The following is a 15,945-nucleotide window of genomic DNA, read 5'->3' as shown; positions in this document are numbered from 1 at the left end:
CTTAACAACCTTCGGTGTCAAAATGGCTCAAATCAACAACACCAAAAAGCCACCCCAATTTGATGGCACAAACTATCCTTATTGGAAGACTAAGATGACAACATATATCAAGTCAATCAATAGAAGAGTGTGGAAGGTGGTGGAGACCAAAATTGAGACAGCTGATCCGAAGAATCCCACCGCGGCCGAAGAAGTGCTTCTCCAAAATAATGACATTGCTCTTAGTGCCATTCATGATGCTATTGATGAGAGAACATTTTAGCAAATCAAGAACATTGAGATGGCTCATGAAGCTTGGAAGAAGTTGGAAGAATCATTTTAGGGCACTCAAGCCGTGAAGGGTGCCAAGGCATACATCCTTAAGGAGAAGTTTGCTAGTTTTAAGATGAAGGATGATGAAAGTGTGCCAGAGATGTTCTATAGGCTTCAAGTGCTTGTCAATAATCTCAAATCACTTGGAGAAGAAGTGAAGGATAAGGACTTCTCCCATAAGTTCTTGAGATGCTTACCCGCAAGGTTTGGCATGTTGGTCACCTTGCTAGTGAGGAGTGATTTGGACACCATGACACCAAACCAAGTGTTGGGGGATGTGATGACCGATAACAGTTATAGAGATGATGATGAGAAGGAAGAAAAGAAGGAGAAGAAAGATGAGAAGAAGGATGACAAGAAGAAGAGTGTGGCATTCAAAGCCACATCATCTAAGGGAACGCCAAGCAAGATACATCAAGTGAAGATGATGGCTAATGGGATGATGATGATAATGAGAAGATGACTCTTTTTGTCAAGAGATTTAGCAAGTTCATAGTGAAGAAAGGCTACTGTGCCAGAAGAAAGAAGTCTTCTTACAAGAACAAAGAAGAGTCAAGGAGGTGCTTCAAGTGTGGAATCAAGGATCATCTTGTTGCTCAATGTCCATACAATAGCAACAATGATGATGAGGACAAGAAGAGCAAGAAGAAGGACAAGAAGGAAAAGAAAGAGAAAAAGGACAAGATGACCTTCAAGACGAAGAAGAAGGGTGGTTCATATGTGGTCACTTGGGATAGCGATGCTTCCTCAAGTGATGATGATGATGATAGTGATGATGACAATACCAACAACAAGAAGGCTCTGGCAAACATTGCTATCAATGAGAAGCCTTCTCTCTTTAACACTCCATCATGCTTCATGGCTAAGGCCACTAAGGTACAATCCGATGATGAGGAACATGATAACAAAAATGAAAATAAAAGTGATAGTGATGATGATGAACCTACTAAAGATGAACTACTTGACATGTTAGATGATGCTAAGGAACATTTTGACATTAAGAGAAGAAAATGCAAAAGCTTGCGTAAGGAACTAAGAGCCATTAAGCAAGCATTTGATGAGCTCAATGCATCTCATGAGAGTCTAAAGGAAGACCATGAGGAGCTTGGCAAGGTTCACAAGAAGCTTCAAAAAAGCTCATTTCTCTCTACTTAATGAGCAAAATGAGAAGAAGCATGTTGTAACATGTAAAGTCGGCTTAACATGTGACATAATTAAAGAATCATCGTATAAGCCTATCATTGTTATTCCCACTAACCCTTCTTGTAGCACATCCACTTCTACCCCATCTAGTAGTGATGGTTTCACTTGTGATGCCTCACTAATGGTTCAGAGTGAGACACTCAACAAGGAGGTAAAAGAGCTCAATCACACCTTGGCTAAAGCCTATGGTGGTGAGGACCGCTTGCTTATGTGCTTGGGTAGCCAAAGAGCTTCTCTCTACAAAGAGGGATTGGGCTATACCCCCAAGAAAGGTAAGGCAGCCTTTGCTCCTCATAAGACTAGTTTTGTGAAGAACAATGGTCGGTTTTACACTAGTTACAAGCAAGTTGGTCATGTAGAGCAAAAGTACATGAAAAAGAAGCCACAAGCCAATGTATCCTCAATTAAGCTTGATTCTTTCTATGTGCTTACTAAGGGTACAAATAGTGTGAAGGCTAAGTTCATTGGTGCACCATGGATCGGCTCAAAGAAGAAAGTTATTTGGGCGCCAAAGAGCTTAGTAACTAACCTTAAAGGGTCCAAGCAAGTTTGGGTACCTAAAAAGAATTGATCTTCTTTTGTAGGTCAATTATAAAGCCAGAGGAAGGCATTGGGTACTTGATAGTGGGTGCACTCAACATATGACCGGTGATGCAAGAATGTTCAACTCAATCAATACCAATGACAATGATGGTTATGATTGTATTACATTTGGTGACAATGTCAAAGGGCTTGGTAAGATTGCAATATCCAATGATATGAGCATATTCAATGTATTGCTAGTTGAGAGCTTGAACTTCAATTTGCTATCCGTGGCTCAATTATGTGATCTTGGATTCAAATGCATATTTAGGGTAGATGATATAGAGGTCATAAGTATAGATGGCTCTAACTTGATGTTCAAAGGCTTTAGATATGAGAATCTATACTTGGTTGATTTCAATGCTAGTGAAGCTCAATTGTCAACATGCTTGTTCACTAAATCTAGTATGTGTTGGTTATGGCATAGAAGGCTTGGTCATGTTAGGATGAAACAATTGAATAGATTGGTTAAGCATGACTTGATTAAAGGCTTGAAATATGTCGTGTTTGAAAAGAATAAGCTTTGTAGCTCTTGTCAAGCCAGTAAACAAGTTGGAAACACCCATCCTAAGAAAAGCATGATGATCACTAGTAAAGCATTTGAGTTATTGCACATGGATTTGTTTGGGCCAACACAATACACTGGCATCGGTGGAAACAAATATGGCTTTGTGATAGTGGATGATTATACAATATACACTTGGTTATTCTTTCTAGTAGACAAGAATGATGTATTTGTAACATTCAAATCATTTGTCAAGGGAATACACAATGAGTGTGAAACAACCATCAAGAGGGTTAGAAGTGACAATGGTAGTGAGTTGAAGAACACTAGAATTGATGAGTTATGTGATGAGTTTGGAATTAGACATCAACTCTCGGCCAAGTATACTCCACAATCAAATGACATTGTTGAGAGGAAGAATAGAACACTCATTGATATGGCAAGGTCTATGCTTAGTGAGCATAATGTGAGTCAATTCTTTTGGGCTAAAGCTATCAACATGACTTGCTATTATAGCAACCGCTTGTATTGTCACCCATTGAAAGAGAAGATACCATATGGGCTCTTGAATGGTAGAAAGCCCAACATTATATATTTTTGGGTCTTTGGTTGCAAATGCTATATCATGAAGAAAGGCACTAAATTAGGCAAGTTTAACAAAAAATATGATGAAGGGTTCTCACTTGGATACTCCACTACTAGCAAAGCATATATAGTTTGGAATTTGGAAAATGGTACTCTTGAAGAAGTGCATGATGTTGAATTTGATGAAACCAAGGGTTCCCAACATGAGAATGAGAACTTGAAAGATGTCAGAGGTATTCAACTTTCAAATGCCATGAAGAACATGGATGTTGGTGAATTAAGGCCTAAACAAGTGAATGCTGATGAAGATGATCAAGTGCAAGTGCCCTCTAACTCAAATGTGTAAGATGATACAAATCAAGCTATTACAAGTGGCTCTCAAGACAATGAACAAGATCAAGTGGCTAGTACATCATCTCAACCCAATGATTAAGCAAGTGCAAGCAATTAAGTTCCAATACACCAACCAACTAATATTTCTAGAGGTGTGCAAACTAGATCAAGATTGGCCTCATTTTATGAGCATTTCTCATTTGTGTCTTCCATTGAACCAAAGAAGATAGAAGAAGCATTGAAGGATGTTGATTGGGTGAATGCTATGCATGAAGAATTGAACAATTTCACAAAAAAAATCAAGTATAGGAGTTAGTGGAAAGACCAAAGAACCACAATGTGATTGAAACCAAATGGGTCTATAGAAACAAGCAAGATCAAGATGGGATAGTAGTAAGAAACAAAGTAAGATTGGTAGCTCAAGGATACACTCAAGTTGAAGGTCTTGACTTTGGAGAAACATATGCCCCGGTTATTAGATTGGAAGCAATTAGAATCCTGCTAGCCTATGCTTGTACCCACAACATCAAGCTCTATCAAATGGATGTCAAGAGTGCATTTCTAAATGGCTACATCAATGAAAAAGTATATGTTGAGCAACCTCTCGGTTTTGAAGATGACAAGAAACCCAACCATGTGTACAAGTTAAAGAAGGCATTATATGGCTTGAAGCAAGCACCTAGAGCATGGTATGAGAGGTTAAGGGACTTTCTACTCTCAAAGGGATTCATGATGGATAAGGTTGACACTACTCTCTTCACCAAGAAGATTGGCAAGGACTTGTTTATATTGCAAATCTATGTTGATGACATCATATTTGGATCAACCAATCAAGACTTTTGTGAAGAGTTTAAGAAGATGATGCCTATGAGTTTGAGATATCCATGATTGGAGAGTTGAGTTACTTTCTTGGTCTTCAAATTAAGCAATTGAATAATGGTATATTTGTGAGTTAAGGCAAGCACATCAAAGACATGCTCAAGAAGTTTGGCATGAGTGATAGCAAAGCTATTAGTACACCAATGGGAACAAATGGCTTTTTGGATAGTGATGCAAGTGGCAACATGGTGGATCAAAAGTTGTATCGGTCTATGATTGAAAGCCTACTCTATGTGACTGCATCAAGGTTGGATGTTATATTTAGTGTATGCATGTGTGCAAGATTTCAAGCCTCACCAAGAAAAGTCATTTGAAGGCTACAAAGAGAATATTGAAACACTTGAAGCATACACAAAATGTTGGTTTGTGGTATCTCAAAGGAGCAAAGTTTGAGCTAGTTGGATACTCTGACTCAGATTATGCGGGATGCAAGGTTGAAAGGAAGAGCACCTCGGCCACATGTCAATTATTGGGAAGATCACTTATTTTATGGTCATCAAAGAAGCAAAATAGTGTTGCATTATCAACCGCCGAAACCAAACACATATCCGCCGGTAATTGTTGTACACAAATACTTTGGATAAAGACTACCTTGAATGACTTTGGAATCAAGTTTAAAAAGTACCATTGCTATGTGACAATGAGAGTGCAATCAAGCTAACCAACAATCCAGTTCAACATGCAAGAACAAAGCACATTGATGTCCGTCATTATTTCATAAGAGATCACCAACAAAAAGAGGACATTTACATTAAGAGTGTGGGCACCGAAGATCAACTTGCCGATATATTCACCAAGCTATTGGACGAGAAAAGGTTTTGCAAGCTAAGGAATGAGTTGAACATATTGGATTTCTCAAATATGTTTTGATGCACCCCCACTTATATGGCATGCCTCTCTTTCGAGCAATCCAAGGTAAAAGTTGATTGGCATGGCATACATCTTTTGCTAAGGACTTGTTTAGTGCATCTAGTCATTCCTCACATGTTATAGGCTTATTCATGAAAATCAAATGAATTTGATGCGTGTATGGTACCACTATTATTTCTATGCTTGACTCGATCTAGTGGTAGCATATGACATGTTTGTGGGCATGTGAACCTAGTGTTTGATCTAGAAAATGAGCTATAAGTGTTTAACTCAACATGGTACAAGATAACCCTTGAAATGAGGTGTGAAGAAGCTTGTCCTTAGATCAAACAGAGTTAAACATCTTTGGCAAGTGTTCTAGATTGAACCAAATTTGATAACATGATCCTCACCTCATTGATCAACATTGATAATCTTAACCTATCTAAAATTTGAACCTTTATGGTCTTTGATGACAAAGGGGAAGAGAAACAAAGATATAAGTGATAGATAAGTGATAGGGGGAGAAGTAATCACTAAGGGGGAGAACTTTGTAAGGGGGAGAACTTTGGCATAGGGAGAGAGATATGACAAAGTAAGGGGATCAATTAAAATTTGAGCACACAAGTAGGGGGAGCAAGCTCATAAACTTGATTGGTGCATTTGAAAGTGCATTTCGTATGTTTGCTTGCATGGCACAAGTTTTAAATTTCAATATCCATGCTTGTGTGATGTACGCTAGTTGTAGGTTTGAATGATGAAATGAAAAACTAGCATGCATAGGTTGAGTAACTAGACTTGTGTTTATATTATGAAAACTAGACCCTTGCTTCTAAATATTGATCTCACAGGATATTCTAGCTTTTATGTGCATGTCTAGTTACTAATGGTGTTAAGGATGGTATATTGGTGCACTCCGATTGGTATCACGCTTCAAAGGTACATCTCTTATACCTTAGCATCATTTGGTAGAAATTGACTCCTACATTTCCTATCTAAGCATATGTGCAAGCTTCAATCCAAACTCTTAGCACATATGTAGGGGAACAATCGCTGCCAATTAGGGTTCATGAAACTTGTCCATATTCTTTTACACATGGTAAATATGCTTAGGCAAGCAACATGGATTCAATTGAAATTCAATTCATATCTTTGTAAAAGGGTTGTCATCAATTACCAAAAAGAGGGACATTGAAAGCTCTAGTTTGGTTTTGGTGAATTGATGAAACCCTAAGTGCTAACCTCATTTATCTAAGTGATCATAAGATAGGTAGCACTATTCCAAGTGGCGGAGCAATGATGAAGATGATGATGATGGTGTGACCATGGTGATGATCAAGTGCTTGAACTTGGAAAAGAAGAAAGAGAAAAACAAAAAACTCAAGACAAAGGAGAAATTTGATAGGAGCTTTTAGGTTTGGTGATCAAGATGCTTAGTGAGTGTGATCATATTTAGAATCGATAGCCATACTATTAAGAGGAGGTGAAACTCGTATCAAAATGTGGCTATCAAAGTGCCACTAGATGTTCTAACTCATTGCATATGCATTTTTACCTAGTGGAGTGCTAACACCCTTGAAAATGCTTGTGAAAATATGCTAACACATGTGCACAAGGTGATACACTTGGTGGTTGGCACATTTTAGCAAGGGTGGAGAAGTAGTTGAAGTGGAGGAGTTGGTTTTCACTGTTTTATAGTGACCGAACGCAGGCCTGGTGAGTTTGGTCAGTAGAAATCGTGGCAGCGCAGCTTAGGGTGTTGCATTGGACGCTGACCTACGTCTGGTCGAGGTGCATCGGACGCGTCCGATCACTGTTTGGGTGCTCTGGGACCTCTTTGTAAATGACCTAACGTTGTTGTAAGCTCGAGATGGGGGACTAGAGGGGGGGTGAATAGTCTTTTTCTAAAATTGAACACGTCGACTAACCGAAACAAGTGTGGAATTAAGACGATCGGTCTAGCCAAGACTACACCCCTCTATCTATATTCTCTAGCACCTTTCAAAGATACTAATTAAGCAACAAAGGTGCCGGGCTAGCTAGAGCTCACCTAACCAATTCTAGAAGCAAGGTCACACAACCCTATGCCGCTAGTACTTCAAGCAACAAGGGAGCTCCTACATAAGCTAGTAAGCAAAAACACAAAGCCACCTAAGCTTACTAGCAATGCTCAATAACAAGGCAACCAGTGCCAAATTAGAGAGCGCAATTACTTAGCAAGGTGACACAAACCAAATTAGCCATACAAGGGAGCTACTTCTATGCTACACAAGCAAGAAGGTAACTAGTAAGCTACACAAGCTAACTAATTACAAGAGCAACAACACAAGCTTAATGTATATGAAAATAATGGCAAGCTTGTGTAACGGGGATACAAACCAACGGGAAGAACAAGGTTGACACGATGATTTTTCTCCCGAGGTTCACATGTTTGCCAACACGCTAGTCCCCGTTGTGTCGACCGCTCACTTGGTGGTTCGGCGGCTAATTGGCATCACCCACCAAGCCCGCACGTCGGGCACCGCAAGAACCTACCCCGAAAGTGAGGGTAGCTCAATGACACGCTTTACTAAAGTTGCTCTTCGCGGCTCCCGTGGGGCGATCACAATGCCCCTCACAAAGCACTTCTCCGGAGCGCCGCACAAGCTTCTTGCGGGCTTCGATGGAGACCACCACCAAGCCATCTAGGAGGTGGCAACCTCCAAGAGTAATAAGCACCACCGGCTTGCAACTCGATCACCTAGTGACACTCGATGCAACCTCACGATGCAATCGCACTAGAATCGCTCACTCACACAATCGGATGATCACTATCAAGTGTGTGTGAGATGGAGGGCTCCTAAGCACTCTCAAGCATGGACACAAAGTCCCCCAAGGTGCTCAGCACCAGCCATGGCCGAAGGCCACTTCTATTTATAGCCCCAAGGGCTAAACTAGCCGTTACCCCTTCACTGGGCATTTTTTGGGTCGACCGAACGTAGCACCGGACGTTGCACCGGACGCACCGATCGTGAATACCGGACATGTCCGGTCGCTATACCGGACGTGTCTGGTAGCTGTCTGACCGCCACGTGTCCTACCGTTGCCTCCAATGGCTCTCTGATAAGATGACCGGACGCTCAGCACGAAATGATCGGACGCTCAGCCGCTACGTCCGGTTGAGTCCAGTAAGCCTCTAGGGCCGACCGGACGTGACTGTTAGAAGCTGACCGGACGCTGAGCCTCAGCGTCCGGTCGAGTATAGTAAGCACCCACTGATGACCGGACACATTCAGTCACATCGGACCGGACACTGCCAACGTCCGATCAACTGTTCCACCGAACATAGATTTTGCTGATTCACACCAGACGCGTCCGATGTGGTGACCGAACGCGTCCGATCACACTGTGCAGTCCATACCTGAGCCACATACCGGACGTATTCGATCTCCATACCGGACGCGTCCGGTCACCCTGTGACCAGCGTGACTAACTCCTTTTCAACTCTATCTTCTTCACCCTTGCTCAAATGTGCCAAGCACCTAGTGTATCACCTTGTGCACATGTGTTAGCATATTTTCACAAACATTTTCATGGGTGTTAGCCACTCAACTTGCCATGCCACTCGATCCTAGCGACGATGCAAAGCTAGATCACTCGAGTGGCACTAGATGACCAATATGCAAACAAGTTTGCCCCTCTTGATAGTACGGCCATCTATCATAAACCCGGTCATAAACTTCTCTACACACCTATGACCGGTGAAATGAAATGCCCTAGGTTATACCTTTGCCTTGCGCATTCCATTCCATCTCCTCCAATGTCGATGCAACACATGCACCAACATAATCAACAATGATATGATCCACTTCATATCATCACATGATCATATTGGTTCATCGATCTTGACTTCACTTGCTTTTCACCATTGCCTTCGTCCATCGGTGCCAAGTCTTGCTCAAGCTTCACCGCCATGTGGTCCATTGCTCCAAAGCCTCCGACTTGCCCTTCACGCTTGCAACCGGTCCATCAAGCCAAGTCTTGTCTTGATCTTCTCCACCTTTGATCACATGACTCAATGTCATGTCTCATGTGCAATGAGCTCCTTCATCATCACATGTGTGAGCTTTGCAACATCTCCAAGCCATTTTTACCTTCATGGCATATCTTGCTCACACACATGTACCTGTGGACTAATTACCTGTGTATCTCATATAAACACAATTAGTCCATCAAGGTTGTCAGTCAATTACCAAAACCACACAAGGACCTTTCAATCTCCCCCTTTTTGGTAATTGATGACAACTCTACAAAGATATGGAAATTAAGCTCTTTTGGATTCATGTTGCTTGCCCAAGCAATTTTACCATGTGAAAATGATTTTGGACAAGTACCACAAACCCGAAATGGTAGTATTAGCTCCCCCTACATATGTGCTAGAGTGTTTGATTTGAAGGTCGCACATATGCATAGATTAAAATTGTGGGAGAGTAATTACTACAAAATGATGCTAAGGTGTATAGAATAAACCTTTGAAGCGTGTACCAATCGGAGTTGCACCTTTAAGTTCATCCTTAGCACCATGGTTAGCTAGATATCACTTGGACATAAAAGCACTAGATACCTCATGAGATCAACATTAAAAGCAAGGTACTAACATTACTTTGAAAAGCATACCAAGTGTCTAGCTATCATCCTATGCATGCTAGTTATCAAATCACCATTCAAGTTCTACAACTAGCATACACCACACAAGCATGCATATTGAATTTGAAAGCTTATGCAATGCAAGCAAGCACATGAATATGCACATATCAAATGCAATCAATCAAAGTTCATGAGCTTGCTCCCCCTACTTGTGTGCTTCTCTTGTCCAAGAATTTTGATCCATCTCTTTTCTTCAATATTGCTCTCTCTTTGTCCATGTCCATGTCCAACCTTCTTTGAGCTTTTATATCTTATCTCTCCCCCTTGTACAATCTCAATCTCAAGGCTTTCATATCTTTGTACAATCTTTCCCCCTTTGTCATCAATTTCCATAAAAGGTGAGCTTTTTATTGATGCAAAGGTATACGTTTGGGGTAGATGGTTGAGGCTTGAATCTTGCATTTTTTATGGACATCACTTGATTGTTGGAATGACACCATTTGTAGATACCACTTGTAACTTATACCACTTATATCTTGTGTAGGGCTTCTTGAGATACCACACATAGGATCTTTGATCTTGATATCAATTTGTGGGACACCTCCCCCTATGTGATAGCATGGGTCATCCATTTGATATACTTGAGCTCTTGTAGTTGAGGGATGCATTCTTCATTTGATGATCACTTAAAGTTGAGGATCACTTGTGGAACCATCGTTTTGCATGATTAATACTATGTATAGATACGATACCACTTGTATGAAGTGAATACCATTTGAAAGAATCTTCTAGTATGGAACCACTTGTTTGATTTATCAATAAAGACCATTTCTTGAACATTTGTTATCTTCATGAGTACCACTTATAGGATATCACTTGTAAGTTGGTCTAGACATTATTTGTAGATTCTTGATAAAATACTTGAGTCTAGATACCATTTGAAACATACAAACTAGATATCCATTTGCATTGTTGTCTTGTGCTTGTACTCTTATCACTATCATGAGCTTCTATGATTGACTTGAACTAAATTGATTTGCCTAAGCTTTCAAGTCTGGTTTGAACCAATGACAAGCTTCTTCACACCTCTTGTAAGGGTTATCTTGCCAATGTTGTACTTGTTACTTGTTAGCAATCCAAATTGAGTCAAGTACTTGGGTTCACTAGCTCATGAACAAATTTATATACTAACCACTAGATCAAGTAATCATTCAAATAATAGTGGTAGACTATGAATTTAAGCATTTCATTTGTTATGCATGATCCTATGAAGCATGTACTATATGCACTAACCGCATACTAGTAAGGGATGAGATGATCATGCGCATTACAATGATACCTTTGCTATGTTGGAGTAGAGGATAGTCACATAGATTCCAATTCATTACTTCAATAGCAATGTGAAGTCCAATTATAAGCTTGGTGAAGACCAATAGATACCATGTTGAATTCCATTCTTCACCCATATGATATGAATACCACTTATGATCAAGTGCACTTTTTTGTTGTGGTTGGCTTGCTTTATCTTTTGATCTTTGCTTGCATGAGAGTATCAATTTGAGAATACCACTTGAAATGTCATGATTAGCTCTCTTTTGTGTGTTGCTTGCTTTTCTTGATCAACCCTTTTGATTGCTTCAACTAAGCATCTCAAATGTTCCTTGGATCACCACTTCCATGTTAGCCTTCCAAGTACCATACTTGGTTCACCTACACATAGGCGGCAAGCCCCTACACTAGGGAGAAGTGACCTTTATCCAAGAATCATTCTTGATACTCACTTGAAATGACTTGATTGATTGATCCAAGTGATAGACTTAACTTGATGAGTAAACTTGATTCCTTCTTTAAGTCCTTTTCTTTCTTCTTCTTTAAGTCCTTTTCTTTCTTCTTGTTTAAGTCATTTTCTTTCTACCAAATGATTTCCAATAGTCACTAGAACTTAAACTTTAACTTCATCTTGAGTTTGATCTTGATCTTTTAATTTGAGTACCGAATGTGAGCAAAGTACACTCCACAATCAAATAGCCTTGTACTCATATCTTGTCATGCTTCTAGATCATCTCAAAACCAAACTTAGGTACCTCAAACACTTGTAAACATGTTTCCAACTTGAGGACCTTTCAATCAAAGTGACTCTAGATCAATCCAACATTTGTCACTTTTCTGACAGATTTTGTACCCTTCAAAGAAATAAGCATATCTCCCAAAGTACAAATCCAAATACCACGAAATTTGGTGGAGGTGTGAAATACTAAGTTACTTAGCAGCTGTAAAAAATTGAGCTTCATTTGACTTCTAGATTGCTGTTATATTTCAATTCTTCCACCACTGCTACATGCTGAAAACTGCTGCACTATAGCTGACAAGATCCACTCCAAAACTGAAGCATTTCTTATCCAATTCTCATGAAAATTTTACAGCATCTTATACCATAAGTCTAGAGCATGTACACCAATTTTCATGCCAATCCAATAAGTTTTGATTTCTCAAACATGGCTAAGTTCACAGCTTGCTCAGATTTTGCAATATATGACAGATTTCAACAATTGAGCTATACTTCGTCAAATATGAATCAAACTTGAAACTAACTTGTTTGAATACTTCCATAAGACATATATCCATTCAAACCTCTTACTAAATGTCATCTTATGAACTTATCCAACACAAATCAATCCAAACTTGACTACTAATCAATTATCCATTTAATCATCTCATAGCAAGCAACATTACATATTTATCTAATTCAATCAACTCATATGCCCCCAAATGAAATGATCAACAAGAGATATACCTTGGTTATCTCATGATCATCCAACTAGCAAGCTTCCACTCAATTATTTGCAAGTTATCAAATATATCCAATGAATTACCAACAACTTGAATTATAGCACTTGTATGTTGATAGTATTTGGACTTCACTCAATTTTCACTTGGCATTGGGTTGGGATGAGCACTAAGCTTCATAACTTGATTTAACATATGATGAACAATGTGAGATCAATTGAATCAAGTCTTCAATGCCGATGGTACCTACAAACAATCATCCACTTTTTGATGGTACCCAAACAAGTTTGGGTCCTCTCAAGTTAGGAGCAACATACTTAGGCAATGCCTTAGTATGAGTAGCGGGATGCTTTGCAATAGCAACCATAGAGGTACCATTACCATCCTTTCTAAGCATATTATTACCAACAATTAAAATAGGCTTAGAAATATCACCTAGGGGATATGAATGTGCCATGTGTCCCCTTTCCCGGTATGAGTAGCACTTTCTCTTTGCTTGAGCCTTCTTTTCTTTGCTCATGTGATGCTTCTCATTGCCTTGCCTCTCATGAATTGCTTGAGCCTTCTTCTCAAGCTTGGTAGGACACTTAGAGGCAAAGTGTCCCATACTTTCACACTTGAAGCATTTGATGTGAGCATAATCTTTCTTCCCATCTTCATTCTTGCTCATCATCTTGGCATCTTGAGTTTGCATTGGATGCCTTGCCTTTCTAGCCCTTCTTATTTTCTTCTTCTTTATCATCAAATCATCACCATCTTCATGGTTGATCTTGATTTGAACTTGAGGTGTCTTCTCTTGCTCAACTTATAGCTTTGGTTGAGGCTTCACTTGTTGCTTCACCAATTGCTTGGTTGGGTACATTGAGGTAAGATGACCCCAAGTGCGGCACTTGAAGCACTTCACATGCCTTAGCCTCTCTTCTTCTTTCTTCAACTTGAGCTTTTCTTCATTGGGACAACCATTTGCAAGATGTCCCACTTCATGGCACTTGAAGCACATGAAATGAGAGAGTTTCTCTTGTTCTTGCTTCTTCATCTCTCTTTCATATCTTCTCTTGCCCTATCTTTTGCCCTTGATCTTGCTCTTGTTGAAGCTAATGCCACTTGTGTCATTGCGGCTTTCTTGATGATTGACTTTGCTAGTCTTGAAGCCGACTCCACTCTTATCACTAAAGTTTCTTTGAGTCTTCAACATATGCTCAAAGGTGACTTGAGAGTTGTAGCACCTCTCTAACTTGTTGCTCAATTTCTTCACTTGTTCATTTAGCTCGTTGTTCTCCTTCAAAAGGTTAGTCTCACAAGACATAGAAGTAGAATAAGCATCTAATTATGAAGAGCATGGCATATCTAATAAATCATCACAAGAGGTAGATACATGCTTCTTGCCTACATCACAAGGGTTAGCAACATTTTGCAATTTATCATTTGATCCATATGATGAGCTCTCATTATTTTTAAGTTTTTTTGTAAACATTTTAATGAGAGAAGCATGTTGTTCTAATAATTCATCATGAGATGCAAGTAGTGTCTCATGATTCAATTTTAGCTCATCATGTGAAGATTTATAAGCATCAAGTAATTTCTTATGTTCTTCACAAGAGGTCTTTAGAAATGAGTTTTCACTTTCTAATTTCAATGTTTTAGCTTTCTCATTTTCTAAAGATATGGTCATGCTAGCAAGTCTACTAACAAGCTCATCATATGAATCAACATGATCAACCACGTTATCATTTGATACCTTGGTGTCACCTTGTGACATGAGACAATGTGGTGTGGTTGGAGAGCATGTAGTAGCATCTTCATCATGGCTTGAGCATGAACCATCATTACCATCAAGTGTGCATGGGGTAGCATCATCACTTGCAACACTTGTGGCATCATCATCAACCTTGTCAAGTGAACTTGTAGTAGATCGATCATCATCATCATCACTTGACCATGAGGTGGAGCAGTCTTCCACAATCACCAAATTGTGGTTATGCTCAACACACTCATGCACCTCCTTCTTGGGCTCATCCTCCTTCTTGAATTTGCCATCATCCCATGTGGATGAATCACCGAAGGTTTCCTTGATGGACTCCCATATCTCACGAGTGTTCCCTTGATGTTTACTTGTTTCATCAAATCAAAGCTTAAAGCATCCATTAGAAAACAACAAGCATGTCCATCAAATTCATAGAGAACTCTTTGAGCTTTGGTGAGATTTCTATGGTCCAAGACATGGGTGAGACCACTTGTGACAACCCACCAAAATTTAGGTCCCTTTGCACAAAAATGATAAAGCATGTGATTTTTCCAAAGTGCAAAGTTTGTGCCATAAAAAATGTGTGCCTCACAAACATCTAGCCCATTAGACGCCATCCTCTCGGGTCGGTGAAGACCACAAATGAGAGACCGGGCTCTGATACCACTTGTAAGGTCGAGATGGCGGACTAGAGGGGGGTGAATAGTCTTTTTCTAAAATTGAACGCGTTGGCTAACCGAAACAAGTGCGGAATTAAGACGATCGGTCTAGCCAAGACTACACCCCTCTATCTATGTTCTTTAGCACCTTCCAAAGATACTAATTAAGCAATAAAGGTGTCGGGCTAGCTAGAGCTCACCTAACTAATTCTAGAAGCAAGGTCACATAACCCTATGCCGCTAGTACTTCAAGCAACAAGGGAGCTCCTACACAAGCTAGTAAGCAAAAACACAAAGCCACCTAAGCTTACTAGCAATGCTCAATAACAAGGCAACCAATGCCAAATTAGAGAGTGTAATTACTTAGCTACACAAATTAAGCAATGTGACTAACAAGGTTACACAAACCAAATTAGCCACGCAAGGGAGCTACTTCTATGCTACACAAGCAAGAAGGTAACTAGTAAGATACACAAGCTAACTAATTACAAGAGAAACAACACAAGCTTAATGTGTATGAAAATAATGGCAAGCTTGTGTAACGGGGATGCAAACCAACAGGAAGAACAAGGTTGACACGATGATTTTTCTCCTGAGGTTCACGTGTTTGCCAACACGCTAGTCCCCGTTGTGTCGACCGCTCACTTGGTAGTTCGGCGGCTAATTGGCATCACCCGCCAAGCCCACACGTCGGGCACCGCATGAACCTACCCCGAAAGTGAGGGTAGCTCAATGATACGCTTTACTAAAGTTGCTCTTCGTGGCTCCCGCAGGGCGAGCACAATGCCCCTCACAAAGCACTTATCCGGAGCACCGCACAAGCTTCTTGCGGGCTTCGACGGAGACCACCACCAAGCCGTCTAGGAGGTGGCAACCTCCAA

This window comes from Miscanthus floridulus, chromosome 7, assembly GCF_019320115.1.
Source record: "Miscanthus floridulus cultivar M001 chromosome 7, ASM1932011v1, whole genome shotgun sequence".
NCBI lineage: Eukaryota > Viridiplantae > Streptophyta > Magnoliopsida > Poales > Poaceae > Miscanthus > Miscanthus floridulus.
This window is presented reverse-complemented; position numbering follows the sequence as displayed.